The sequence below is a fragment of the Zingiber officinale genome, chromosome 4B (assembly GCF_018446385.1).
Source record: "Zingiber officinale cultivar Zhangliang chromosome 4B, Zo_v1.1, whole genome shotgun sequence".
NCBI lineage: Eukaryota > Viridiplantae > Streptophyta > Magnoliopsida > Zingiberales > Zingiberaceae > Zingiber > Zingiber officinale.
The window spans coordinates 77,071,370-77,099,163 of record NC_055993.1 but is presented as its reverse complement, the minus strand read 5'-3'; the positions used below and the strand labels follow the sequence as shown (position 1 = coordinate 77,099,163).

The 27,794-nt window shown below is 39.1% G+C and overlaps 1 long non-coding RNA gene across 1 annotated transcript; it reads right to left on the bottom strand.

The window, feature by feature from the left end:
- Nucleotides 1–19,312: 19,312 nt before the first annotated feature.
- Nucleotides 19,313–19,623, bottom strand: LOC121977625. The gene is made up of 3 exons (XR_006110977.1): nt 19,597–19,623; nt 19,421–19,523; nt 19,313–19,347 (listed from the first exon to the last, which is right to left on the bottom strand). It is a non-coding gene; the product is annotated as an uncharacterized LOC121977625 (long non-coding RNA).
- Between the last annotated feature and the right edge of the window lie 8,171 nt (nt 19,624–27,794).

The window sequence follows — 27,794 nt, the reverse complement described above, 5'->3', positions numbered from 1 at the left end:
ACAATATAGCGTAGGTTGTCATGACAGACTGAACATATACCTGAACACTATCAAAGATGTTTGTCAGGCAAAAGATTGCACGATATAGAGAAAGAAAAAAGAAACGAGGGAATCAAAAGTGGAAGGATCTCCTCTTTTGCTTATATCAGAATTCTCTTCGAATTCCTCTCGAAACTACTCTCTTTACTCAAGATCAACCCTCCTATATATAGAGCTTCGACCTTCCTTGAGCTTCAACCCTTTGAGGGGTCTCTTGACTGAGATGTTGTCTTGGCGGACCTCTTATTAATACAGTGGTACCGTACCTCTAAAAAATCCGTTAGGGGGTTTTTTGATATGGGATAGTTTTGGTGGTAGGGCCGGTCACTATAAAAAATTTATCTGAACAATTTTAGTAGTCGAAGTGACTTATCCCAAGTGATAAGCATGGAGACATGTGTTGCCTGGGTTCCGGATTTGAATTCCCTTAGCAACAAATAAATCCTCCTTTGAAGGGGTCTGTTAACTGAGGTGCTATCTTGACTCAACACAGTAGTACCGTGCCTCAAAATAATCCCTTAGGGGTTTTCTGATATGGGGTTGTTTTGGCGATGGGGTCGGTCACTATAAAAAGTTTACTCGGACAGTTTTAATCCCCGGGGCCATAGTGCCGTGGTAGGATATTCAGGTTGTCATCTAAACATTCATGGTTCGAACCCCAGCTATAGCGTATTTGCAGGAATGAATTTTTCCTCTAAATGAGGGGCGTAACCAAAGAATGTTGGGCTTCTGGGCTGGCCACCAAATGCACTTCTCGATTTACCCTGATGGTCGGTGGAAAACTTTTGTAGGACCGAACCAGTCACTTTTAGAATAATTAATGAGATTAATTAAGATTATTATTTTCTTAAGATGAATTGGCAGGATGTTAAGGGCAAGTATAGTTGCCTTTTACCACCTTCGCAGTAAGTAAAAACACGTGGCAAAACACTAGCTGAGCCATATGTGTTTGAGCACCTAAAAGAAAATAGTGGTAAACACTGATTTATACATATGAACCCACGGTAAAGAGAGCAGATCTCTTAGATAATTTTTTTTGATTGTCTAGAGGATGAACCACTTATATTTATGGTCAGATCGTGGCCGCGATCCAGTCACAATTAATTGCGATTCCTTTCTGGGTTCACCGTCCCCACCAGGTTATAATTTGGTTCGGAGCGGGCGGTCGGAGGTCGCCCGGTGGCCACCCTCGCTCGGTGCCTAGCAACCTGACCACTTGCCCACCACCGATGGCCTCCGAGCGACCTCCGGCCGTTCGCTCCGAACTAAACTATAATCTGGTGGGGACGGTGAACCCAGGAAAGAATTGCAACTAATTGTGACCGGATCTCGGCTACGATTTAACCATAAATATGAGTGGTCCATCTCTTAAACTATAAAAAATGGTCCAAGAAATCCTGTCTCATGTTCCAACTAGTCCGCTACGAATAAGAACGTTCACATCAAAAGTCTCATGTTCCAACTAGTCCGCTACGAATAAGAACGTTCACATCAAAATCATTTGGATAGGTGCAATCCATATCTTGAATCCACACTTCTCTCCTGTTCTAAATTATCGATTTTAATGTGACTCAACTCCTAATATAAGACTTATGTTACACTGGAGTCTATTTTTCATCCACCATTATTTTTTATTCATATTTTTTTTCTAACACCAATGACATATATATATAAAGAAAAAAAATTAAAGATTTAATAAATGAATGCTCTTGCCGATTGAGGAAACATGTTAGGTTTGTAAAAATTATCTTCATCAAAATATATAGAATATTTTGATGGTCTCCGATCAAAAAAAAATGTGGAAGAAGAAAATTAAAGATGTAAATTGCCTCAATGATGAAGACACGATTAAAAAAACAAAAACCTTTCCTTTATAGTTATAAATGTTTCGAATTCGTCCTCTTAAATACAATTCATAAAAATAATCTAAATGCTCCTATAAATTGACTCATTGACGCCGTTTGTATTGATACGGGTATGTATTATAATGAGTTTATTTTGGAGTTAATTCTCGGCCAATATTAAAATACCTCGTTGTTGGTACTTAACATTCTTCGTATAAAAAGTTATTATGTTAGGATAAATACCTCTGTGACTTACCTTTTTTTATGTAACGTCGTTCTAAAGGGAACGTTAAAACGATGACTTTCACTTTTTTAAAGAATATATAATTTAGGCTTTTTTTTTAATGAAGTAGTTAATAATTGAAAATATAAACTATAAAAAAAATAAAAAATATTCAATTTTATTAAAGTTTCAAGTAGATACAAGGTGATGCATTTGAAAAGTTATTAAGCCGAAAAATTAACGTTGGTAAGGGTAGTTTATAGCCAAGTCATGAAAAGATTCCATTAAGAACTCAAAGGAGAATGCTTTCGAATTGAGAAGATAATCATGAAAAAAAATGATTAATGATTGCTTTCGAATTGAGAAGATAATCATGAAAAAAAATGATTAATGATAACGTCAATCTTAAAGTGACTAATTTAGTTCTATGAAAATTTCTGATCGGCTATTAGAGTAAATCGAAAATTACTCATGACGGGCGATCTAAAAGCTCAGTATCCCTTAGTTGTAAATTTTATTTGGAGAAAAAATCTCTGTAAATACGTCGTAGCTGAGAATCGAACTGTCGACGACTAAAAAACAATTGGACGCTCTTATCACTATATCATGACCTCGAGAACTGAGAAGATAATCATGAAAGACTAGCTGTAGAGTGACGAATCGATTGTGCTTCTTGGTGACTAATAATTTTTTTTGGAAGGATTAGATTGTTCATTTTTATAATGAATTGTTTGAAAGAATTAGATTTCTAGATTAAAAAAACCTTCTGAATTGATTCCACTCAATTTATATTTTATTATATTTTTAAATTTGTGATATAAACATCAAAATGAACTATAAATCACAATCCCCAACGCTCTTATTCTACTAATAAAGAATATAATATTTTTAACTGTAAAACTTGGATGGCAAATTTTTAAAGGGCATACTTCAAATTTGGTTTTGCCAAAAAAAAAAAACCAAAAAAAAAACGAATCCAAGTTTTATTCTTCCTAAAAGACATGCTTGATTACAATTTTACCCCTCTATTCACTTTTTCTCTTTTCTTTTCCACTTTCATTTACATGCAACATTTAATTAATCCATTCTCTTTCCTCTCTCCTAATTTTTCTTTATTCTCTTTCTTTCAAAATTAATCTAAACATTCTAAATTTATTTATTTTTTAATTTTAAAACTTTAAAAATAATTAATAAAACATCGAAAATATTTTTTAATATTTAATTATAAAATAATAATAAAACAAAATTAATAAAGCTAATTCTATTAATTAAAATAACAAAAAAATAAAATTAAAATTACTTTGATACTAATCTTCAAAAATTAGCACTATAGCTTCAATACCAACATCACTATGCTATCAAAAACCAGCACAATAGTGTTACGAAAGTTTTAAATCATTTTAAACATTGTTGGGAGGATCTTAAAACAGTAAACGATGGTTTATTTAGAATCAAATTCATCTAATAAACACATAGGAGTTGAAATGACTTCGATTAGAGCTCTCTAAGTACATCAATGAGTTTTGACTAAAATTTATTAATGAAGCTACGAGACTCAGATTTCTAAAAACTTGAAAATGAGATGGAAGAGATGAGTGTGTAGAAAGGAGATATGGTGAGAAATCATAGTATTGAGTCTCTTACATGAAGTTATAGACTCGTGTCGATTGACACAATGTTTAAAACTTTTTAAACCTTCTTAACAATATTGGGAATCTTTTACGATGATAACAGAGGGTGCCCTTGAACTCTAGGGCACTGCAAAAACTCATAGGAGTTGGAATGTGTCCGATCAAAGCTCTCTAGCTAGGTCCATCAATAGATTTTAACCAAAATACATTAATAGATCTAAATGACTTGGATTTCTGAATTTTTATAATGAGATAAAAGTGTGGAGTATGTAGAAGGTAGATATGGTGAGAAATTTTAGTTTTGAGCCTCTTATATAAAGTTATAGGCCCATGTCATTTAGTATAGTTTGAAATTTTCTAAATCTTCTGAGCAATATTGAGAATCTTTTACGATGATAATGGAAAGCACCCTTGGACTCCAAGGAATTGTAGAAACCTACAAAAGTTGGAATGAGTATAATCAAAGCTCTCTGAATCTATCAATGAGTTTTGACCGAAACTCATTACTGAACTAGACTACTTAAATTTTTAAAATTTTACAATGATATGGAAGTATGAAGTGTGTAGAATATATATATGGTGTCCAATCTTGGTCCTAATACACATAGGTGAAGTTATGATCGCATGTCAGCTAACATAAATTGTGGTGTTGGTTTCTAAAGAACTACACCATAGTGATGCTGGTTCGAAGACCAGCACCATAGTGTTGCTGATTTCTAAAGACCAACACTATGGTGTGGGTTTCTGAAGACTAGCACCACTATGGTGTTGGTCTTTTGAAACTAACACCATATTCTATGCTAGTTGGTATATGATCATAACTTTGCCTACGTATATTAGGATCACAATTAAACAATATATATACATTCTACATACTCCACACTTCCATCTCATTGTAAAATTTTAAAAATCAAAGTCATCTAAGTCCATTAATAGATTTTGGTCAAAATCTATTGATGAACTTGGAGAGCTCTGATCAGACTCATTCCATTTCTTATAGGTTTCTATAGCTCTTTGGAGTCCAAGGGTGCTCTCTGTTATAATCGTAAAGAATTTTTAACATTACTTAGAAGGTTTAGAAAGTTTCAGACTTTGTGTCAATTGACACGAGCCTTTAATTTCATGTAGGAAACTCAGAACCAATATTTCTCACTATATCTATCTTTTACACACTTCACACTTCCATCTCATTACAAAAATTTAGAATTCAAGTCATCTAGGTCTATCAATGGATTTTGGTCAAAACTCATTGATGGACCTAGAGAACTCTGATCGAACTCCTTCCAACTCCTGTAGCTTTTGTAGTGATCTAGAGTTCAAAGGTGCCCTCCATTATCATCATAAAAAATTCCCAACATTAGTCGGAAGGTTTAAAAAGTTTCAGACTTTGTATCAATTGACACAGATCTATAACTTCGTGTAAGAGATTCAAAATCATTATTTTTCACCATATCTCCCTTCTAGACACTCACTTCTTCTATTTCATTTTAATTTTTTTAAAAATCCGAGTCCCCTAGGTCCATCAATGAATTTTGGACAACATCCAGTGATTAACTTAGAGAACTCTGATTGAACTCATTCCAACTCCTATGTATTTATTAGGTGAACCTACGCCTAAATAAGTCATCATTTACTATTTTAAGGTTCTTCCATTAATGCTCAAAACGATTTGAAGCTTTCATGACATTATAGTACTGATCTTCAACAACTACAACCACAGCGATGCTGGTATTTAAGCTATAGTATTAATTTTTGGAGACCGACACCAAAATAAATTTTATTTTATTATTTCTATTAATAAAATCAATTTTATTTATTTTATTTTATTATTCTTTTATAATTAGATATTAAACAATTGAAAAATATTTTTGATGGTTTATTAATTTTATTTTATATTTTTTAAATTTTTATTAAAGTTTTAAAAATAAAAAAATAAATAAAGCGTTTAAATTAATTTTAGAGGAAAGAGAAGAGGGAAAATTAGAAGAAAGAGCGAAGAAAGTGAATAGATTAATTAAATGTATATAGTTGTCTGGGTAAAATTGAAATTAAGTGTTTTGGGGAAGAATAAAAATTTAGATGCGTCTGTTGGACAAAATCAAAATTGAAGTGATAAATAAAAAATAGTATGAAATATATATATATACAGTTTTGTTCCGCTGCGGAACAAAACTTACGGACTTGTGCGAACTGCCGACGTGGCAAGGTCCGCGTCAGTTATTTCCACTGGGGAAAAAACGCGAGGCGAGGTCCAGTTAAGCCCTAACACGCTCTGCATCGCCTTTCTTCTCGCCGCCGCCGCGTCACTCAACTTCTCTCCCTCGCGTCGCAGGTTCTGCCCTCGCCTTCCTCCTCGTCGGCGGAACATCTTCTCCTCGCCGGCTAGTGATCTTCTCCTCGCCTTCCTTCTCCCTCGCGTCGCGGGTTCAGCCCTAACGCGGTTCGAGTCTTCTGCCCGCCTTCCTTCTCGCCGAGCCCCCGCCCTTTACTGATCCTCGCGAGTGTGGCTCGCGGCCTTCCGTCGAGAGAACAGAAGACCTCACTGCCGAGCTGCATCTCGGCTTGTGGAACGGAGCTAGGGTTCCCGTCCCTCACTTGCCGCAACCTTCCTCGTCTAGCAGCCGTCGGTGTATCTAGGGTTCCCATCTCTCAACGCGACCAGTTTCTTTGCAGGTAAAACATCACAGATTATTATTGTTATTGTTTCTCATTTAATTTCCTCTTGTCGCGGGTTCTGCCCTAACGGGATTTTTACCTACAAACTCAATAAAAATTTCCTCACCGATTACCTCTTGTCTCTCTCTTTACTCTAATTGTTGATACAGTCTGACCTGTCTGTTGTTTTGATGTTGACACTGATTTAAGTTTGTATCAGATGTTAATTGAACTGATCAAGGGTGATCAGGTGGAAGGAAAAAGTCCAAGTTGGAAACTTGGCACGCGAAGTCGGAGAGGGCTCGGTAGCTCGTTCTCCTGACTAGGTCAGAGAGGGCTAGGTAGCTCGCTCTCTGGACCTGACTAGGTCAGAGAGGGCTCGGTAGCTCGTTCTCTGGACCTGACTAGGTCGGAGAGGGCTCGGCAGCTCGTTCTCCTGACTAGGTCAGAGAGGGCTAGGTAGCTCGCTCTCTGGACCTGACTAGGTCAGAGAGGGCTCAGTAGCTCGTTCTCTGGACCTGACTAGGTCGGAGAGGGCTCGGTAGCTCGTTCTCCTGACTAGGTCAGAGAGGGCTAGGTAGCTCGCTCTCTGGACCTGACTAGGTCAGAGAGGGATCGGTAGCTCGTTCTCTGGACCTGATGGAGTCGGAGAGGGCTCGGTAGCTCGTTCTCCTGACTAGGTCAGAGAGGGCTAGGTAGCTCGCTCTCTGGACCTGACTAGGTCAGAGAGGGCTCGGTAGCTAGTTCTCTGGACCTGATGGACTCGGAGAGGGCACGGTAGCTCATTCTCTGGATTAGGTCAGAGAAGGACCTAAGTGGACATTCCATGGCACATTGGATCGGTCGGTAGACCGATCCAGTGACATATGAATCAGTGGATCGGTCGGCAGACCGATCCAGTGAAACTGAGTTCCATGGATCGGTCTGATGACCGATCAGATGACACTCAGTAGCACACTGAGTGAAATCTGATCGGTCTGCAGACCGATCAGAAAACACTCAGTAGCACACTGAGTGCAATCTAATCGGTCAGGGAGACCGATCAGGAGAAGAGCCTGCAGAAGAGAGAAAGGGGTGGATCGGTCTGTGGACCGATCCACACTCAATCTGATCGGTCCCTACGACCGATCAGAATGGCCTCAGACCGATCAGGCTATTGCCTGATCGGTCCAAGGCACTGTGATCGGTCTGGTGACCGATCCACACACTCTGATTTGTTCGCTGTATCAGCGATTCCTTCACTACTTTTGATATACCTCATTCATTTATGTGATATAATCCTCTGTGCTGTTAGCTTTTGAGTTTGTAGGTTAACAGGTATCATTCCAAGACTAATTTCAAATTAAGTTCATAAGAGGAATGCGACAAATGGTCTTTCTTTGGTTTCAGCATGGTGCATTTCGGCATCAACGGATCTGTGATCCGTCATGCGATCGCTTGACTCACGGGATTGGTTCGAGCTCGAAGCGCCGGTGATGACTTTGATATCATTGGTGTGAGTTCGGAGAACCGGTAAGGAGGAAGAGGATTGGCTGCAGCGATGATTTGATCGGTGACAGTAGAGATCAGGTTTGAGAAGCGGTAAAAACAGCGAGAGGAGAGAATAGAACGATAACAAGAAAGCTTGAAAGAAAAGTCTGTGCTGTTGTGCGAAGTTCTTGAGCTCTCGGGTGAACTGCGATCTCTGTTCTGCTACTGATCCTCGCGTGGTTGTAAGCATTTTTATTCTCCTTTGCCACCGAGCCTCTGTAAGTCTCGTGCTTTAACTTCGATATTTCTTGAGACATTGTGGGGAGGTTACTCCACCGAGAAGGAGGATTTGTAGCCGGAAGTTATCCGGGGTGCGATCTACCGAAGATCAAGGAGTCGTCCACCTTACGGACACGCCGAGGAGTAGGGGCAAGTTATCCCCGAACCTCGTAAATCCTAGTGTTAGTGTGCTTGTGTTTTTCTTTCCTTTAGTTGTCTAATTCCGCTGTGCTAACAATTATCTGTGTAGAAGTTTTGTTTAAGTTTTTAAAGGGGCTATTCACCCCCCCTCTAGCCATCTAAGATCCCAACAAGTGGTATCAGAGCAAGGGGCTCTTTGATTCGGATTAACACCCAAAAGAGCAAACAAGGATGGCTATGAAGGAAGGCTTTAGCAAAAATCGACCACCCTACTTCGAAGGAGCAGATTTTCAATATTGGAAGGGCCGCATGGAGTATTACCTCAAGACCGACATTGCCATGTTGTTCTCAGTCAAGGAAGGTTTCACACCACCAAAGGATGAAGAAGGTAAGGAACTCGATTCGTCAAGGTGGTCTACCGAACAACTCTGCAAAGCACAAGCCGATGCCAAGGCTATGGTCACCTTGCAATGTGGAATCGCCAAGGACCAACTCGTCAAGGTAGGTCCGTTCTCGAGTACAAGAGGCCTATGGAACAAACTCATCGAGCTCCAAGAGGGAACTCGAGATTCTCGGATTGCCAAGAGGGACCTATTCTTGAATCAACTCCAAAATCTAACCATGAAGGACAATGAAACGGTAAGTGAGCTTCATGGGAGATTCAAGGAGATCATCAACGGTCTACACTCTGTGGACGAACGAGTGGAGAATCGCGATCTAGTAAGGTACGCTCTTAAATCTTTTCCTAGGAATGCCTTGTGGTCATCTATGGTAGATGCCTACAAGGTATCCAAGGATCTTTCCATTGTTAAACTAGATGAATTTTTCTGTGAGATGGAACTTCATGAGCTTGCTAACAAAGGTCAAAAAGAGAAGGGTATTGCTTTATTTGCAAGACCAAAGAGCAAGGATGGAAGAAGGAAGAAGGAAAAGAGGAAGGAAAAGGAGATTTCCTCATCCACCTCTTCCTCCGAATCCGATGATGAAAGTGGATCATCATCAAGTGAGATGGCGAACTTCGTAAGAAGGATTATGAGAAGAAGCCGAAGATACAAAGGAAAAGGTAAAACTAATGATCAAAATTTTGATAAATCTAATGTTATATGTTATGAGTGTAGCAAGAAAGGACACATTCGGAGCGAGTGTCCGAAGTTAAAGAGGAAGGAGGAACGAGCCAAAAAGAAGGAGGAAAGAGGCAAGAAGAAGAAGGCTCTCAAGGCCACTTGGGATGAGTCCTCATCAAGCTCATCGGAGGAAGAAGAGAAGATGGAAAAGAGCACCCGACAATTAGCACTCATGGCAAGGGAGGTTTCGGACTCCGAAAGTGAGGGAGATTCGAGCGACGCTTCAACCGCGGCTTCATCATCGTCGGATGATGAAGAGGTAACCTCTTCTCATATAGAAAAGTGTTATAAGACTATCACTCACTTATCTACATTGCTTAAAAAGTCAAAAATAGAAAATAAAGTGTTAAAAGAAGAAGTAAAAACCTTAAGGACCCTTAGGGAAGATGAGGTCGATGACCTACATCTAGAAGTCCTTGAGGATGAGAACAAGGCGTTAAAGGGTGAGGTTGAGAAACTCAAGAAAATGCTTGAGAAATTCTCAACTAGCTCTAAGACTCTAGACATGATTCTAAATGCCCAAAGGGCAGTCTACAACAAGGTCGGGCTAGGGTATCAACCCAAGGAGTCGAGTTTCATTTCTCTAATGTCTAGAACTCAAAATAGTAGATCACATGTTTCTAGGGCTCATGGAACTAGGAAAGGTATGACCAAGGCATGGGTTCCTAGGTCTTTTGTTGTAGAAGCATTAGGTCCCAAGATTTGGGTACCTAAAACCTCTATCTTCCGTGTCTTGTAGGCATTGGTCGAGGGGGAGCATCTATCAACTTGGTTTGTTGATAGTGGATGCTCCAAGCACATGACTGGGGACAGATCACTGTTTACAACCATTCAAAACAAAAGTAGAGGTAATGTGTCTTTTGGTAATAATGGTAGCCTTAAGGTTGTAGGAGTTGGAGACATTCATATATCCGAATGTCTCCATATCAAGAATGTCCTTCTAGTCAAGGGGATAACTTTTAATCTCCTAAGTGTCAGTCAATTGTGTGATACGGGTTACACAATTGAATTTCATTCAAGTCAATGTTTGGTTAAACACATTGACACACTTGACACGGTACTAGTAGGCACAAGGGTTGATAATATTTATCAAGTATCGTTTAAAAGTGCTACTAATGCTTTGATTAAGTGTTTCATGTCAAAAGAAGAAGAGTCTTGGCTATGGCATAGAAGGTTGGCACATGTAAACATGAAGAACATCCGGAAGTTGGCCAACCAAGGATTAGTGCGAGACTTACCCAGCATCAAGTACCAAAAGAACAAACTATGTGATGCATGTCAAATGGGTAAGCAAACAAAAGCATCTCATAAAGGTAAAAGCATTGTGAGTACATCTACTGCCTTAGACTTATTACATATGGATTTGTTTGATTGTAACAATGTTATTTCATTGAATGGTAGTAGATATTGTTTAGTAATTATTGATGATTTTACTAGATATACATGGACTTTCTTTTTGAAAACTAAGGATCAAACCATAGATATTTTTATTTCCTTTTGTAGAAGAACTGAAAATGAAAAATCGACAATAATTAAAACCATTAGAAGTGATCATGGTGGTGAATTTCAAAATCATAGGTTTTTAGAATTTTGTCAAGCAAAAGGGTATAGACATGAGTTCTCAACTCCAAGGACCCCACAGCAAAATGGGGTTGTGGAGAGAAAGAACCGAATCTTACAAGAGGCTGCACGAAGCATGCTCAATGAGTACTCACTACCGAGTTACTTGTGGGCTGAAGCTGTGAATACAGCTTGCGATACATAGGTTTTTAGGAAAGACTCCCCATAAACTTTGGTTTGGGAAACCACCTACAATTAAACATCTTAGGGTGTTTGGTTGTAAGGTGTTTATTTTGAACACCAAGGACCATCTTGGAAAATTTTCGGCCAAGGCTGATGAAGGGATACTGGTCGGGTACTCGCTCACCAGCAAAGCCTATCGGGTCTACAACAATAGGACTAAATTGATTGAGGAGTCCTCTGATGTAGCTTTTGAAGAAATCCCTAACTCAAATGATCAATCAAGGGATGTAGGAGAAATTCAATTTGAACTTAGAAGGCTAAGTTTGAATGATCAAAACATAGAAAGAGTCGAAATTGACTCTGATGGTGATGAGCAAAGGCAACAAAGAATTCAATCTGACTCTTTGCCTGATATCGAGTCCTTGCCTGTGCCTAGTGAGACCATTCATGAGGCACCACCAACACCAAGACAATCTAGGATAGCCACTAGTCATCCCCAAGACCAAATTGTGGGAGACATCCACCAAGGGGTTAGGACTAGGTCATTCTTTAGAAATGAGTCTAATGAAGTCGCATTGATTTCAGAGATTGAACCAAAATTAGTTGATGAGGCATTGCGCGATCCTGATTGGATCATAGCTATGCAAGATGAGTTAGGTCAATTTGAAAGGAGCCAAGTGTGAGACTTAGTTCCTAGACCTAAGAAGACCACCATTATTGGAACTAAATGGGTCTTCAAAAATAAGTTAAATCAAAAGGGAGAAGTTGTAAGAAACAAGGCAAGACTTGTAGCCAAGGGCTATAGTCAAGTCGAAGGTCTCGATTATGATGAGACTTATGCTCCCGTGGCCCGATTAGAGTCCATTCGTTTGATGCTAGCTTTTGCTGCACATAGAGGTTTCAAGCTCTATCAAATGGATGTTAAATCTGCCTTCTTAAATGGTTTCATTAAAGAAGAAGTCTATGTTGAACAACCACCGGGATTTGTGAATACCGAAACTCCAAACCACGTGTACAAGCTCAAGAAAGCACTTTATGGGCTTAAGCAAGCACCACGAGCTTGGTACGAAAGGTTGTCAACATATTTACTAGAAAAGGGATTTGTGAGAGGCCAAATAGACCCAACACTATTTCTGCGTAGAGATGGTGAAAACATTTTTGTAGCCCAAGTGTATGTCGATGACATAATTTGTGGATCAAATAACAAGGGCTATTTGAATGAATTTATTTCTCACATGGAAAGTGAGTTTGAGATGAGTCTAGTAGGAGAATTGACATTCTTCCTTGGACTTGAAATCAAACAAACTCGAGATGGAATTTATGTCCATCAGATGAAATACACTCAAGAGATGCTCAAAAAATTCAAAATGAGTGACTCTAAGGAAGTAACCACTCCAATGGCGACAAGCACTCGCCTTGACAATGATGAGAGTGGGAAACCAGTTGATCTAACGCAATATAGAAGCATGATCGGTAGTCTTCTATATCTCACAGCTAGTCGACCGGACATACTTTTTGCTGTGGGTATGTGCGCTAGATATCAAGTTTGTGCCAAGGAATCTCATTTAACTGCAGTTAAGAGAATTCTGAGATATCTCAAAGGCACAATGAGAGTAGGACTGTGGTACCCTCGTACGGAGTCTTTTGATTTGATAGGCTATACCGATTCCGATTATGCTGGATGCAAATTGGATCGGAAAAGTACTAGTGGGGGTTGCCAATTTTTAGGTTCATCATTGGTCAGTTGGTCAAGTCGGAAGCAACATTGTGTTACTCTCTCCACGACCGAGGCTAAATACATTGCCATGGGAGAGAGTGTATCACAATTGTTGTGGATGATTCACACTCTAGAAGATTATGGACTCTCGTATAAAGGAGTGCAAGTGTTGTGTGACAACATTAGCACAATAAACCTAACGAAAAATCCAGTCCATCACTCAAGGACCAAACACATTGAAGTGCGTCATCACTTCATTAGAGATCACGTAGCTAGGGGAGACATTGCACTCACATATGTTGAGTCAAAGTCAAACCTAGCCGACATTTTCACCAAACCCCTCCCGGAAAATGAATTTAGTCACTTAAGGAGGGAGTTGGGGATGTGTTTGGCTCAATAAGTCCTTTTGACCACATCATGATCACTAAGGACAATTGAAATGACAAGAGAAATTGGGAAAATAATTTGGATTACTTGGGAACATCTCACACAAACTATAAGGTTTAACAAAATATTTTTGTTTACTAGAAATGGGGTGAGATGCTAGGATCAACCAAATTATTCAAAATGTATCATGCATCCCTTGAATAATTAGGTTGAAGAGATATAGATTGAGTATGGGGAAGACCTTTACACAATTCATGTGTGATTGGTTCCTAGATCTTACTCATATATTCCAACCAAGGAATCTTGGTTGGACCTATGTCTAGAAATTCTCTAACCTTGTTGTGTTGATTGATACCATTGCTTGATACCTTCCTGTTTGAATTTAGGACAAGTTGGTGAAAAAAAAAAAATTTATTTTGACAAACTTGGAACTACTCATAACAAGGAGATATTTTGAACCGATAGCCTGAGTACTTGTTTCACTATAAATCATAGTTTCAACAAACAAGCAAACAAAGTAAACTTATTCAGCACATCTGTTATGATGTGTCTGAAAAAGTTTCGAGCCCTAAATAATTCCAAACCATTAGAGCTCATCATTAGAAAATATTCATTGGTATCACTGAATATATTCTGTGGGCTCTCCGGATCCTAGGTTCTGAACTTGGAAGCTGTTAAACCAAAATTTCAGAGCTTTTGATAAGAATTTCAGAGACTGAAATTGCTGACTATCAGACACTGATCGGTCCAGGGACCGATCAGGATGATATCTGATCGGTCTCTACGACCGATTAGGGGCGTATGCTCAGTTACTGATCGACCTCTGATCGGTCCAGGGACCGATCAGGAGGCTCCCTGATCGGTCTCCACGACCGATCAGGAGGATATGGCACGCGAGGCTCCCTGATCGGTCTCAACGACCGATCCGGGAATTCCCTGACCGATCAGGACGTTCCCTGATCGGTCAGGATTTCTCCTGATCGGGCAGCCGTCCGATCTTCTGATCTTCTGACCCTCTTTTAACTTCTCCCCATCCCTTGCTCTCTCATTTCACGCCGAAACCCTAGCCGAACCCCTCCTCAGTCCCGACTCGTCTCTTCATCCTCTCTGAAAACCTCAAATGGCGCCCAGGTAACTCTCCTTCTTCCCGAGATTTGTTCATTCTTAGCATTTTAGCTTCTTTTCACAGTTTCTCTATGTGTGTTGTCTCGGTTCTCTCTGTGTGGCTCCCGTGGACTCCCATTTGCCCCGACCGTGTCCAAATCTTTATCTATTTAGGAAGAAAGCAGCCGGTGAGGGTTCTTCTAAGTCCCCAGCTGAGAAATCCAAGTCCCTTGCACCCTCCCGACCTCAACCATCCTCTTCTTCAAGGTTCCCGAACCAACAATTTGAACAGGCCTTTCAACAGAGGACTTTCAAGCTGCTTCCATGTTGATCTGTAGATCGAAAATTCATGGATGAGTTTTGTCCCACTATAACCGAGACCCTAGCCTACTATAAACTTGATTCTTTAGTCTACTTAGAGAGGGATATCAACTATGACTTAGTTTCGGAATTTTACAACAATCTTCAGCAGATCGGTATTGGTGCTTATAGGACCAGAGTTGCCAAGAGGACTGTTGATTTCTCCATTGTAGGATTCTTTGAGTATCTGGGTTGTCGGAAGTCTTCAGGGGATCCTTTTTCTCTGTATCCTGATTTACCGGACCCACTACCTCCTCCTCTTGATGTGTCACCTGATACCATTTATGAGTATTTCTTTGGACATCCTAGACCAGATGGACTGGATGAGTTGGATGTCGAGTTTCCCACTTTTGCGGCCCTGAGACTATCTCCTCCTGACTATATCCTGTTTAAGATAGTCACCAATTGTCTTCTTCCGATCACATCCAAACCTCTGGCAGAGATCCGATCATACCACTGCCTGATGCTCTATGGCTTGCGTCGCCGTCTTGATTTTGATATCATGGCGAGCATCTATTGTTCGATCATCTCTTATTCTCAGCCTAGCAGCTCCACCATTTATATGCCTTATGGGCATATAATTACAGATTGGCTCGAGACCGTTCAGATAGATGTGTCTAAGGGTAGGATAGTGAAGATGGTTAGACATGACTGCAGACTTGGGAAACGAGCATTTTCCAAGTTCGGTATCTTGGGGGAGAATGGGACGGTTCGGTGGAAGGATGGGAGAGTTCTGGGAGAGCTACCACGGGCACTTCCTCGACAGGCTGCTGCTCCTCCTCCTCCTGTTGCTGGTGAGGCCGACCCTGACCTGCGGTGGCAGATTGCGGAGCTGGAGAGCCGTTCCGATCGGCACGATGAGCTACTGGCAGCTGAGCTCCATGGACTGCGCGTACGCATCGACCAGCGCTATGATGATCTCCGCAGTCAGCAGCTGGTGACGCAGCAGCTGCTTCTGGGCTGGATGGCCAACTACCCACCTCCGCAGCGTTACTATGGTCACCTTCGGGCTCCAGCATACCTCCTCAGGGTTACGAGCCTCCTGCAGATGATGATGATGCTCCTCATGTTGAGGACGTTGATTGATACAGTCTGTGTGTCACCTTGTCTGTCTGTATTTTTGTATGCTATTTGATGGATATCTTTGTCTGACCTGATACTTATGCTACTCATATATGATGCTACTCTTATATTTTTGCTATTCATTTGTTCATTTCTTGTTTTTACTTATGCTTCAGTTCATATTAATATGCTGTTCCTATGCCATGATTTGATTGTATCTTATGTCTTTCTTATTGTCATATTGTGACCTTAGAGGGAACTCTAGGTCAGTTAAGAGAAGGCAGTATGGGTTAAGGGGGAGCCTTTTGAGTTTTTGTCACCTCATTTGCACCTTTTCGGTGTTTGACAAAGGGGGAGAGGATACCTAAGTTTAGAAATGTATGAAAGCTTGATTTTAGGGGAGAGGATAACGGGAAGGATCTTGATTCCCGTTATTGACTTGGTGGTGTATCCACCTTAGGGGGAGGGTCTTGATTCCCCTAAAATTATGAAAATAAGAATATCTCTGATCTAAACTTAAATCGTGTTGTCAAACAACAAAAAGGGGGAGATTGTTGATACAGTCTGACCTGGCTGTTGTTTTGATGTTGACACTGATTTAAGTTTGTATCAGATGTTAATTGAACTGATCAAGGGTGATCAGGTGGAAGGAAAAAGTCCAAGTTGGAAACTTGGCACGCGAAGTCGGAGAGGGCTCGGTAGCTCGTTCTCCTGACTAGGTCGGAGAGGGCTAGGTAGCTCGCTCTCTGGACCTGACTAGGTCAGAGAGGGCTCGGTAGCTCGTTCTCTGGACCTGACTAGGTCGGAGAGGGCTCGGTAGCTCGTTCTCCTGACTAGGTCAGAGAGGGCTAGGTAGCTCGCTCTCTGGACCTGACTAGGTCAGAGAGGGCTCGGTAGCTCGTTCTCTGGACCTGACTAGGTCGGAGAGGGCTCGGTAGCTCGTTCTCCTGACTAGGTCAGAGAGGGCTAGGTAGCTCGCTCTCTGGACCTGACTAGGTCAGAGAGGGCTCGGTAGCTCGTTCTCTGGACCTGATGGAGTCGGAGAGGGCTCGGTAGCTCGTTCTCCTGACTAGGTCAGAGAGGGCTAGGTAGCTCGCTCTCTGGACCTGACTAGGTCAGAGAGGGCTCGGTAGCTCGTTCTCTGGACCTGATGGACTCGGAGAGGGCACGGTAGCTCGTTCTCCGGATTAGGTCAGAGAGGGACCTAAGTGGACATTCCATGGCACATTGGATCGGTCGGTAGACCGATCCAGTGACACATGAATCAGTGGATCGGTCGGCAGACCGATCCAGTGAAACTGAGTTCCATGGATCGGTCTGATGACCGATCAGATGACACTCAGTAGCACACTGAGTGAAATCTGATCGGTCTGCAGACCGATCAGAAAACACTCAGTAGCACACTGAGTGCAATCTGATCGATCAGGGAGACCGATCAGGAGAAGAGCCTGCAGAAGAGAGAAAGGGGTGGATCGGTCTGTGGACCGATCCACACTCAATCTGATCGGTCCCTACGACCGATCAGAATGGCCTCAGACCGATCAGGCTGTTGCCTGATCGGTCCAAGGCACTGTGATCGGTCTGGTGACCGATCCACACACTCTGATTTGTTCACTGTATCAGCGATTCCTTCACTGCTTTTGATATACCTCATTCATTTATGTGATATAATCCTCTGTGCTGTTAGCTTTTGAGTTTGCACTACAAGAAAAAAGACATACAACAACGGTTTTTCACCGTTGTCGTAGGCCATTTTTAACTGTTGTTAAAGGCTGTGTTGTTAAAAGGGGTGGCAAACGACAACAGTTTTTAACCGTTGTGTGTGAAGGCAAAGACAACATTTTAACAACGGTGAAAAACTGTTGTCTTTTCCTACAAAGACAACAGTTTTTCACCGTTGTCTTTGAGCATATGCCTAGGCTCTTCAACAACAGTTTTGAACTGTCTACGACAACGGCTAAAAAGCGTTGTCTTTTTAGCCAATGACATCGGTTTGACAACGGTTAAAAACCGTTGTCTTTTTAGGCAACGATGTTAAATAACATCAGTTTGTCACTATTGTCTTTTAACGCCATTGACAACAGTTTGACATATTTAAACTGATGTCTTTGGGTACAATATACAACATTTTGACAATAAATAAAAAACTTATTAATCTTTTCCTACTCAATGGTTTATAAAAAACATCCAGTGCAAATTTCATTGATAAAAAACCTACATAATCAATATTTACAATGCAAATTTCATTAAAGTACCAAACATCAACATTCAAACATCACAAAAGTTTACACAGCCAAAAGTTTATATATATCACACATATAGTCCAAAATATCATGTTTTGTTGGAGCACGTCTTCTTTACCTTTGCATCTTCTAAACAGCCTGTGCATCTTCTAAACTGCAGCCTTTTCTGGTTTCTCCTCCCTCCTAGCTTCTCTTTTCTTCTTCTTTCACAGAAACGGGTCATTATCTTTTCCCTGAGGTAAATAGCATATGATTGCAAGTTAATTTATTTCCCAGGAGTAAATGGCATAAAAAATGGATCTCTTGGAAATTTCACACCTGACCTTATTACAGTTTTACAAAAACTCAGAGTAGTATGTTTTAAAAGACCAGCTATATGGCTTTACAAGTAACTCTTAAGTATGGTAAACCAAACCTATCAACTTTGCATATACCAAAAAAAATTCTATCCAATTTGAAGTCTAGCGAAACTCCATCTACTATGGGGTCAACTGCTTTGTTAGCGAGATAATCCGCCAGCAACTAAAAATTGAAATTTTTGGAGACATCTACATTATAAAATTGGGTTCAACTACTATGGGTTCAACTGCTTATACTTGCTGCAGTAACAAGATTATTACCCTTCTAAACAAAGACATCTACATTATAAAATTGAGAACCCCAGAAAGTTTGTTATGTAAACCAAAATACAGTATAAATATTTGACAAAAGATTAAGGTTAATCATTTTTTATATTTGACAAAGGATTAAGTTATTGGTTTGTATTTGATGTTGGTGCATCAAGTGTGCAGTTTAGTCATGCCGATTGGATTTGGTAAATGGACTTAGAGACAGATATCTCCAAATCAAGTGCAATCAAGTATAAGCAGCATGTATTCAATTTAACTGAATATTATTATTGTCAAATGCAATAAGATGAACTCATGTATATACCTATTCATAGATATGATCTTGTATGCATTCGGCTATCTCAGAGCGCACTTCATCAATTTCTTCTTGAGAGTACTCCGCTTTTGTGAACTGTGAACACACATAAATTATATGATCTTAAAGAACAAAATATAATTAATTGGAAAAAAATAATAACTAAATAACAATTCATGAAGTGATACCAAAGATCATTTTGAGAAATTCGTCCTAGTTGATCTACTAAGATTACCCTAAAGAAGTCATCTGATATGATTCCCATGCTGTGAGCATAAGGTATTTTAGAATTGGTATCGACTTTTCCACCCGTGGATGGATTGCCAATCAAGTAACCCATGCCCATCAATTCAAGCAATTTACCTGGAGGTTAAGTAATGGTTCTTTCCCTTCATCAATACCTGAATTACAGTAAATGAAAATGGCATGTAAATTAACACCCTCATCAATAGTTTACATTAAAAGTAGAGTTACCATCCAATATTCTTTTGGCCACCATAGGTACAATTTTTCCAGCATATGAATCCCCAGCAATGTAGAGGGGATTGGAGATGAACTGTGGGTGCTCAACAAGCCACTGCAAAAGTGAAATATTACATCTTTAAGGCACTTACAGTAATTACATCAGGAATATATATGATCTTTCCCACCTGTAAAAGAAACTTAGAAGCCTATTCTGACCAAATAGTATCGTTGACATCATACCCTTCATATTTTCTTGAGTATGAGAATCCAGAACCCAACGGGGAATCTACAAAGATAATGTTGGCTACCTGCACAAATGTTTTCACGCAGACAGAACAAAAGCATCTATCATATTGCTTCCTCAATTACTGATCAAGAAGAAGAAGTTACCTTGGTCCAGGAATAAGGATGGTAGACCAAGCTTGGCAAGCTCCCGTTGTACTCGGCTGTCACAAATTTCAGGGGTCTGCGAATGGATTTCTACTATGAAACGAGAGTAGCTAATCATAGCAAACATGGAAATTTCACCCACCGATTTCGAAGACTAATCCGCTGAAGGCAGAGCACCTGGGCCCGCCATCACAATGGCGGAGCCAGGAATTTAATTCAACCCCGGCTAGAAAAATTTAATCAAAAATAACAATAAGAGCTGAAGCCTTTAACATTTGAGACACCTAGCAGAATGACCTCTAATAATTCTCTAATACTCTTGACATAAACAAACTTGGAGTTTCTGTTAATATATAGAGAAACCTATACACGAGAAGCATAGAGAAACCTATAGTTAAATTCTCAAAAGCACTTTTAAAACGTTGCAGTAGAAATCATATTTCATTTTCCTCACCTCCATAAAAGGCAATTGACTCAGTATTTTCACGAACTCTCATGAGTCCATATTGGAAATCTGCTTCTTTCTTCTCTTGTATGAAATTCAAAGTGACTATGCCCTAAGTAGAAATGGCAGTGTGTGTTAGGAGAACATAGTGTATACAATAAAAGTGCAAAGTGTCAAAGCAAACATAGGAAGCAACCGAGAAAATTTAATTACCTTACCAAGAACACTTAAAAGTTGTACTGCCAAGAGAGTAAACAATAAGTACACCAAATAATGGTGGATAAATTCCATATAGAATGTTGTTGAATGATATGAGGTCAATGGTTGCATTGAACGGAGTCAAAGAAAATGAAAGAGCAGTCCCAGTAAAAGAACTTAGATCAGCTACAATCTGTTGGTTTGAATTATAAATAATTGATTGAGATTGGATCTTGTAGAATGTATGGTTATTAAAATAGTGTTGCATGTAATAACTTGTCATCCAAGATCTCCATCTCAAAGAAAGGATTTCTCTCGCATACTCTCTTACAACAAAAAAATTACAACATACCAAAGAAATGCATAAAAAATACTCATAATCAAGAGTATGGAACATGATTTTACATTAGCAACATAGAAAAATTATACAAATTTACTTGAATGCATAGTAAGATAGTTTGAGAAGTCTTACTCATGCAAAGAGAACATCTTAAATAACTAAAGTTGATAATGAGTGAGTGAATTATCTTGAAACCAGAAACTTACACAAGCATCATCAAATATTTATGATGATCTTACTACAAAATTCATACTAGGCATTAGGGAAAAAATTAATAAATTCATCTTAATTTAAAAATTACATTAATCATGATATCATGGCAAAATCTTATTTGCAGCTAAGAGTCACAAATTATGCATTTCCTGGATAGTGAAGTCCTCAATATAATACTTCTCAATGAGAATACAAATCTTATCAATGTCGAACCTTTTAAAATTATCTTTTAGATCCAAAGTAGAACTAAGTATAAAAAGTTCTACTATCTTATTACTGAATCTAGAGTTTAACTCTATCAACTGAAAATCTATTACAACATTAAATCTAAATTTCTGCTACACATTAATTGCATATGTGTTGCTGCTTTCTCCAAACCAATGCATTTAATTAAATAAGTTTGACAATATTCTTATTAAGTGGTATCATGAAGACTTGCAAATCCTCCTGAATTACAAGTGATATGTTTCCCTCTTAATTGTTTGCTTTTATCTTGTTGTGGCTCAAAAGTTAAATTGATTTATTGTGACATTTAGGCATTCAGCATGTAGGCCATTAAGTTGATCAAAAACTTACAGACTAAAATTTCTTCAATCCAATTTATTGTATAGAAAAGGCTAATGAGAACCTAAACAATATCTAGACGATATAACTTGCAGATATATGTAGAAAGCCAAGCTATTTATTTTGTTGATAAAATAGACAGTAGGGCACCAGATGTAAATATAATAAACAGATCAAAGAACAAAAAGAGCTACCTTGAAAATGTCAAATCAAAATGTGTGCTTAACTGGATACAATATCCTAAGTCCAGAAAGGAGGGCACTCTGTAGAACAACAACCCTTAACTTCTGAAGATCGGAAGCCAAATCAAGAGTTGGACCGTAAGCCGTTGCCCTAGCTCGGAGAATTAATCTGGTGAAGTCGATCCGCAGGAGGACTGGAGGAGGACGAGGAAAAAGAGATCTTCCGAAGGCTGCGACTAGAGGTGGGTAGCTCCAAAACTTGATGTTCGGCGTTCAAGCCCCGTCAGGGACAATAGATATGGGAGATTTAGGGATAGCTCTTTCAGTCCCCGGGCTAAGTATTAAAAAATAATGGACCCTGGGCTACGATTTAAAAGAGCTAATAAAGTTTTGACCAAATGGACCCCGGGCTACAGCCCGGATAAGGTTGAATGTGGCTCCGCCCTCCCCCGGTCAGCCAGAGGAGCAGGGGGTCCTCTGCCGGATTGTTCTCCGACTCGATGAAGTAGTAGAAAAACTCACCGTCGTGGTCCTGGTCTACCTCCACGTACCTGCACCAACGAGAGCAGAGGTTCATGGGGGTCAGAGCAAAGTTAAGGTTGGGGGAAACAACATCCGGACCCTGTCTCTAAGTAGAAGGGAAGGGGGCCTTGGAATCCAGGTAAATAGGTGACCACAGAAGATGAGAGAGCAGAGGAAAAGAAGCAGAGAAAGATCAGTGAGACAATCAGGAGAGGGATTTCCATCTTCCTCCTCCTCCTTCCTTCTTCTTCCTTCTTGTGTTGGAACTGGCTGAAAGTCGAGGCGACGAGGAGGAGGCGGTGAAGATGGCTGAAAGTAGAGGCCGCGAGGAGGAGGTGGCGAGGCCGAAAGTTGAGGCGACGAAGAGGGCGGCGAGGAGGAGGCGGCGAAGAGGGCGGTGAGGAGGGAGACGGCGAAGAGGGCGGTGAGGAGGGAGGCGGCGAGGGAGGCGGCGAAGAGGGTGTTGAGGAGGAGGCGGCGAAGAGTAGGGTTTTGGGAAAAAGACAGAAAAAAACAAAGCGTAAAACAGACAAATGACGAAGGAGAAAAAGTGGCGAAAGAAAAACAATCACATTCAACAACACTTAATAGACAACGGTTTTTAAAAACTATTGTCGTAATCCCAAAAAAGCGCACATAGACAACAGTTTTAAAAAACTGTTGTCGTTCACTTTAAAAACCGTTGTCGTATCCTCAAAAAAACATAAATTGACAACGGTTTTTAAAAACTGTTGTCATAGGCAAAAAAAATTACTAAAAGACAACAGTTTTTGTTAAAACTGTTGTTAAAAGGCAAAAAGACAACGGTTTGGTATAAAACCGTTGTCGTTTGAGTGTTGTTGAATGATGTTTTTCTTGTAGTGTTGCAGCTTAACAGGTATCATTCCAAGCCTAATTTCAAATTAAGTTCATAAGAGGAATGCGACAAATGGTCTTTCTGCTGGTTTCAGCGGCGCATGGTGCATTTCAGGCATCAACGGATACTGCTGTGATCTGGCTGCGATCTGCTTGACTCCTGGGGATTGGTTCGAGCTCAGAAGACGCCAGTGATGACTTTGATATCATTGGTGTGAGTTCAGAGAACCAGGTAAGGAGGAAGAGGGATTGGCTGCAGCGCTGATTTGCGCAGTTTTTGACCAGATCGGTGACAGCAGAGATCAGGTTTGAGAAGCAGTAAAAACAGCGAGAGGAGAGAATAGAACGATAACAAGAAAGCTTGAAAGAAAAGTCTGTGCTGTTGTGCGAAGTTCTTGAGCTCTCGGGTGAACTGCGATCTCTGTTCTGCTACTGATCCTCGCGTGGTTGTAAGCATTTTTATTCTCCTTTGCCACCGAGCTTCTGTAAGTCTCGTGCTTTAACTTAGATATTTCTTGAGACGTTGTGGGGAGGTTACTCCACCGAGAAGGAGGATTTGTAGCCGGAAGTTATCCGGGGTGCGATCTACCGAAGATCAAGGAGTCGTCCACCTTACGGACACGCCGAGGAGTAGGGGCAAGTTATCCCCGAACCTCGTAAATCCTAGTGTTAGTGTGCTTGTGTTTTTCTTTCCTTTAGTTGTCTAATTCCGCTGTGCTAACAATTATCTGTGTAGAAGTTTTGTTTAAGTTTTTAAAGGGGCTATTCACCCCCCCTCTAGCCATCTAAGATCCCAACACTAATCTCTATTGGAGGGTGCATGTTAACCTCGATGAAGGAAGACTTGATTTCAATCAAATATTCTATCAATTCTGATAATGTTTAGATTCTAAGAACTCTTGTTGCAGTGCCCGAATTGATGCTGATAGATTCTTCTGATGAACTGAATAGTCACAAGAATTATAAGAAGTTTTTATAAGATCAATTAACAATATCAGTGTGCATGATCAATGTTTTTATTTGTGATTTGTTATGTTGATCTTTGTGATATCTTCTTCTGTTGAACTGAACAGTCATAGGAATTATAAGAAGTTTTTATAAGATCAATTAACAATTTGATCTTTGTGAAATCTTCTTCTGTTGAACTGTGGCCAAGTGATCATGCTTTGTAAATGTTGTGGTCAGAGGAAAATTAAGTTGATTGATTTTCTATGGCCTACTAGGTTTGTTAGGAATCAGTTGAGTGCAGGATTAGCTGACAGAGTTTTCACTAATCTTTGAGATACAATACAAGTCTATTTGTAGTTATATTCTTGTAGCGCTTTAAGTTGCAATCATTTCTTTGGAATGCTCCAAATATTGTCACTTGAATACCATCTATATTCTTCATTACTTATGCAAACTGCTATTGTTTAACTTGATTTTGTTAATTTTTACTTTTAGGTTGTTATTGAATGGCATCATCAAGTAACAGTAGCATCAACCATACCAAATATGAAACTGTACGTTGCAGGGACTGCGGATTAACAGCATTTGTGCTAGTCTCTAGATCGATCAAGAATCCAGGAAGACTATATTATGGATGTAGGCAGCATGGATGGTTAAAGTGGGTGAGGTCCGATACTGAACTAAATGTTGACACCAATGATATACATTTTAGGATGTTGCCAAGAGTGGAGTCAAGATTAGGAAGTGAACACATTGTTTATCCTCGAAATAATATGAGAAATTGGAATGTACCGCTTATGGTCTGGATATTAGTCATAGTGAATTTATTTCTTTTGGCTATATACTTGTTTTGTTTGTTGGTTGGTCTAGTTAAGTAGTGCTAGTTTTGTAATGTTACAAAGAAATGTAATGATGGATGATGTTGACACCGTCTTTGATGATGGTTGCAATCTTTGTAATGATGGTTGGTCTGGATTTTGTAAGTTGTAATGAATCAATTGTTTTGAGTAGTTATATACATATTTAGTTTTATTAATTGTTGTACTCCGTCTTTGATGCTATATATTTAGTTATGAATTGCTCCACTAAATGGTCTTATGCTTGCAATTAATTTGAGTATGTTGGCAGCATCTTCACAATTTTCTTTTTTTTTTTCACTAGAGGACCTTGATTATAGTACTAGATCTTCAACCATCTGGAATATGATAGCTATAGACATTGATGCTTTTATGAAAATATAGTCTACAAGATGATTTAATGGTAATTCATCTTATCAGTGATATTTTTAGGAAGAGACAAATAGTCATTTACAATGAAAGAGAAATCAAAAGCTGTTTTATTCATAGCTTAGTGAGTGTGTCTTCTCTTGATTATAACATCTTTTATCCAGCAGGTCTGGCTCGATATGTTTGGACCTAATCAACCAGTCTTGGAGTTCAATGTTCGGTAAGGATTATGAAAGTATGCATTAAAGTGTTTACTGACATATATGGCTTAGATTGGGAGAATCATTTCAGCTCGTTCCTATGACCACTCACATAAAATTGAATCGCAAGTACTGTTGGGACTAAAATCAAAAACATTGTGGAACTGAAAATTAGGTTTGATTCAGAAACAAACAAACAGTAAATCAGCTCGGTTACATTTGATGCTAGGTCGAGGAGAATTCATTTTCTTATTTGTTTGAATGACTGCAGATTTGCTGAATATCTTTGAAGTCTTTCTTCCCCAGCTATTGCTGTATCCAAACCCTTTAGATCCATTAAATAGCAATGCCGCTTCTTGATAGATTCCATTTGTTCATTTTATTGCTGTTTTATTGCATCAAAGTGAGTTACAGTGAGCAAATGAAAAGCAAAGGAATATTGAGTGTTACTGCATCAAAGTGAGTTACAGTGAGCAAACGAAAAGCAAATCCATTCCTCTTTCATGCTTCATTAAAGAACAAATATGTAGAGATATATCTCAGTACCAACTTATGTGCAAGGCACATACAAGAAATAAATGAGAGATATAGCCAGAATTAAAGAAAATATATGTAGCATCAAAGACACATCCAACACAATGCCATTAGAGTTGTCAATGAACTGCATCCAGCATCCACAAGTAAAAAGGTTTTGATGTCAGATAATACATGAATTAGGACTACAACTCATACTCAATTACCAAAGTACATAGTTTTTGATGTCAGATAATACATGAATTACTAATACAACTCATACTCAATTACCAAACTGCCATCTTCTGTGCCTCTTACAAACTTTTTTAAGCACTTGAACACCATGCTGAGAAGAGTAAGCAAATAGTTTCCAACCAAGATATCCACGTAGGAAAATATCAGCCTAATTGGATCAACAATATAAACAGTATGTGAATGATAAAAAATATGATACCACAACATAAAATAAAAATTAAAACAGTATGTGAATCAGATTAACAATCTAAGAAATAAATAATATGATATCCATGTAGCTAAATTTGTTTGATCTATCAAGTTAAGAAGTTGATCTTTGTGAGGTTATCTTGTGCAACAATATGATGTTTAGGACTGTAAAATATAACAAAATATAGCATTCACTACTTTTCTAATTAGTTGTGTACATTTTTTGTACTGTGTTACATTCACTGTTGTGTAAATTTGATTAGTGCGTTGTGCTACATTCACTACATTTTGTGTGATGTGCTACATTACTACTTTTGACAATGGTGAATGGACAAATCATTCACGAATGAAATAATTTACAGCAAGTAAAAAAGTAGCAACTATCAAATCTCAAAATTTTAAACCCACACCAAAAAGTTAATCTACAATCACATAAAGACTCAAACCTATACATACTGTTTCCAATGACACTAAATCACAATAAGCAAACACCTCAATATAATAAACACAATAAACCAATCAAACTTACCAACAAAGCAAATAGATGAATACCAACCATAGTTAGCATCCTAACGCATGTTATTAGAACCTGCTACAATAAAAATAATTATTATTTACATTTTCTCAATAAACCACTATAATTCAACAGAAAAAACGTTAATAGTACCAGATATAGATGCCAAATCTGGTTCATATGTATCGTCAACGCTGTTATGATAATTATCTTGAGTTGACCTGAAAATTAACACAGTGTCATATTTATAAAATATAATAAAATTAATCTGTTCTTGCAAGTAAAATTATAATATAAATACAGAATTAATAGACACTTACCCTTGCTGTAAATTTGGACAATTACGCTTGTCATGTGACACTCCTCGATGTCCACATCCATGACATAGCCTGGAATTTGAGGTTGATTTCTCCTTCGCTGATTTCAATCTCTTTCCACATCCCTTTGTTCTAACTAAAGAAGGATCAATAATACCAAGACCCTCGTCCATGGATTTCTTCCTTTGACTTCTATCACTGCATGCTCTACTAATGTTCAACTCTTGAATTTTATTATAGATACAATCAAATTGTTCATCCAAGAAGGTTGTCCCCTCATTAGTCAAAGATGCATCATCAATTAATATTGAAGCTTTATAGGATAACCTTGAGTGTCTCGACATCAAAAACTTTTCTGGATCTGGATCATCTATGACATTTTGCTCACCCAAACCATATACTGCTCCAACTTTTTCATCTCTTGTCCATAGCTTAAGTATATATGTATCGGGCAAATGAAACACCTGGTTGATACGAAAAAAAGCTAACATATGCCTGCATGGAATGCCCTC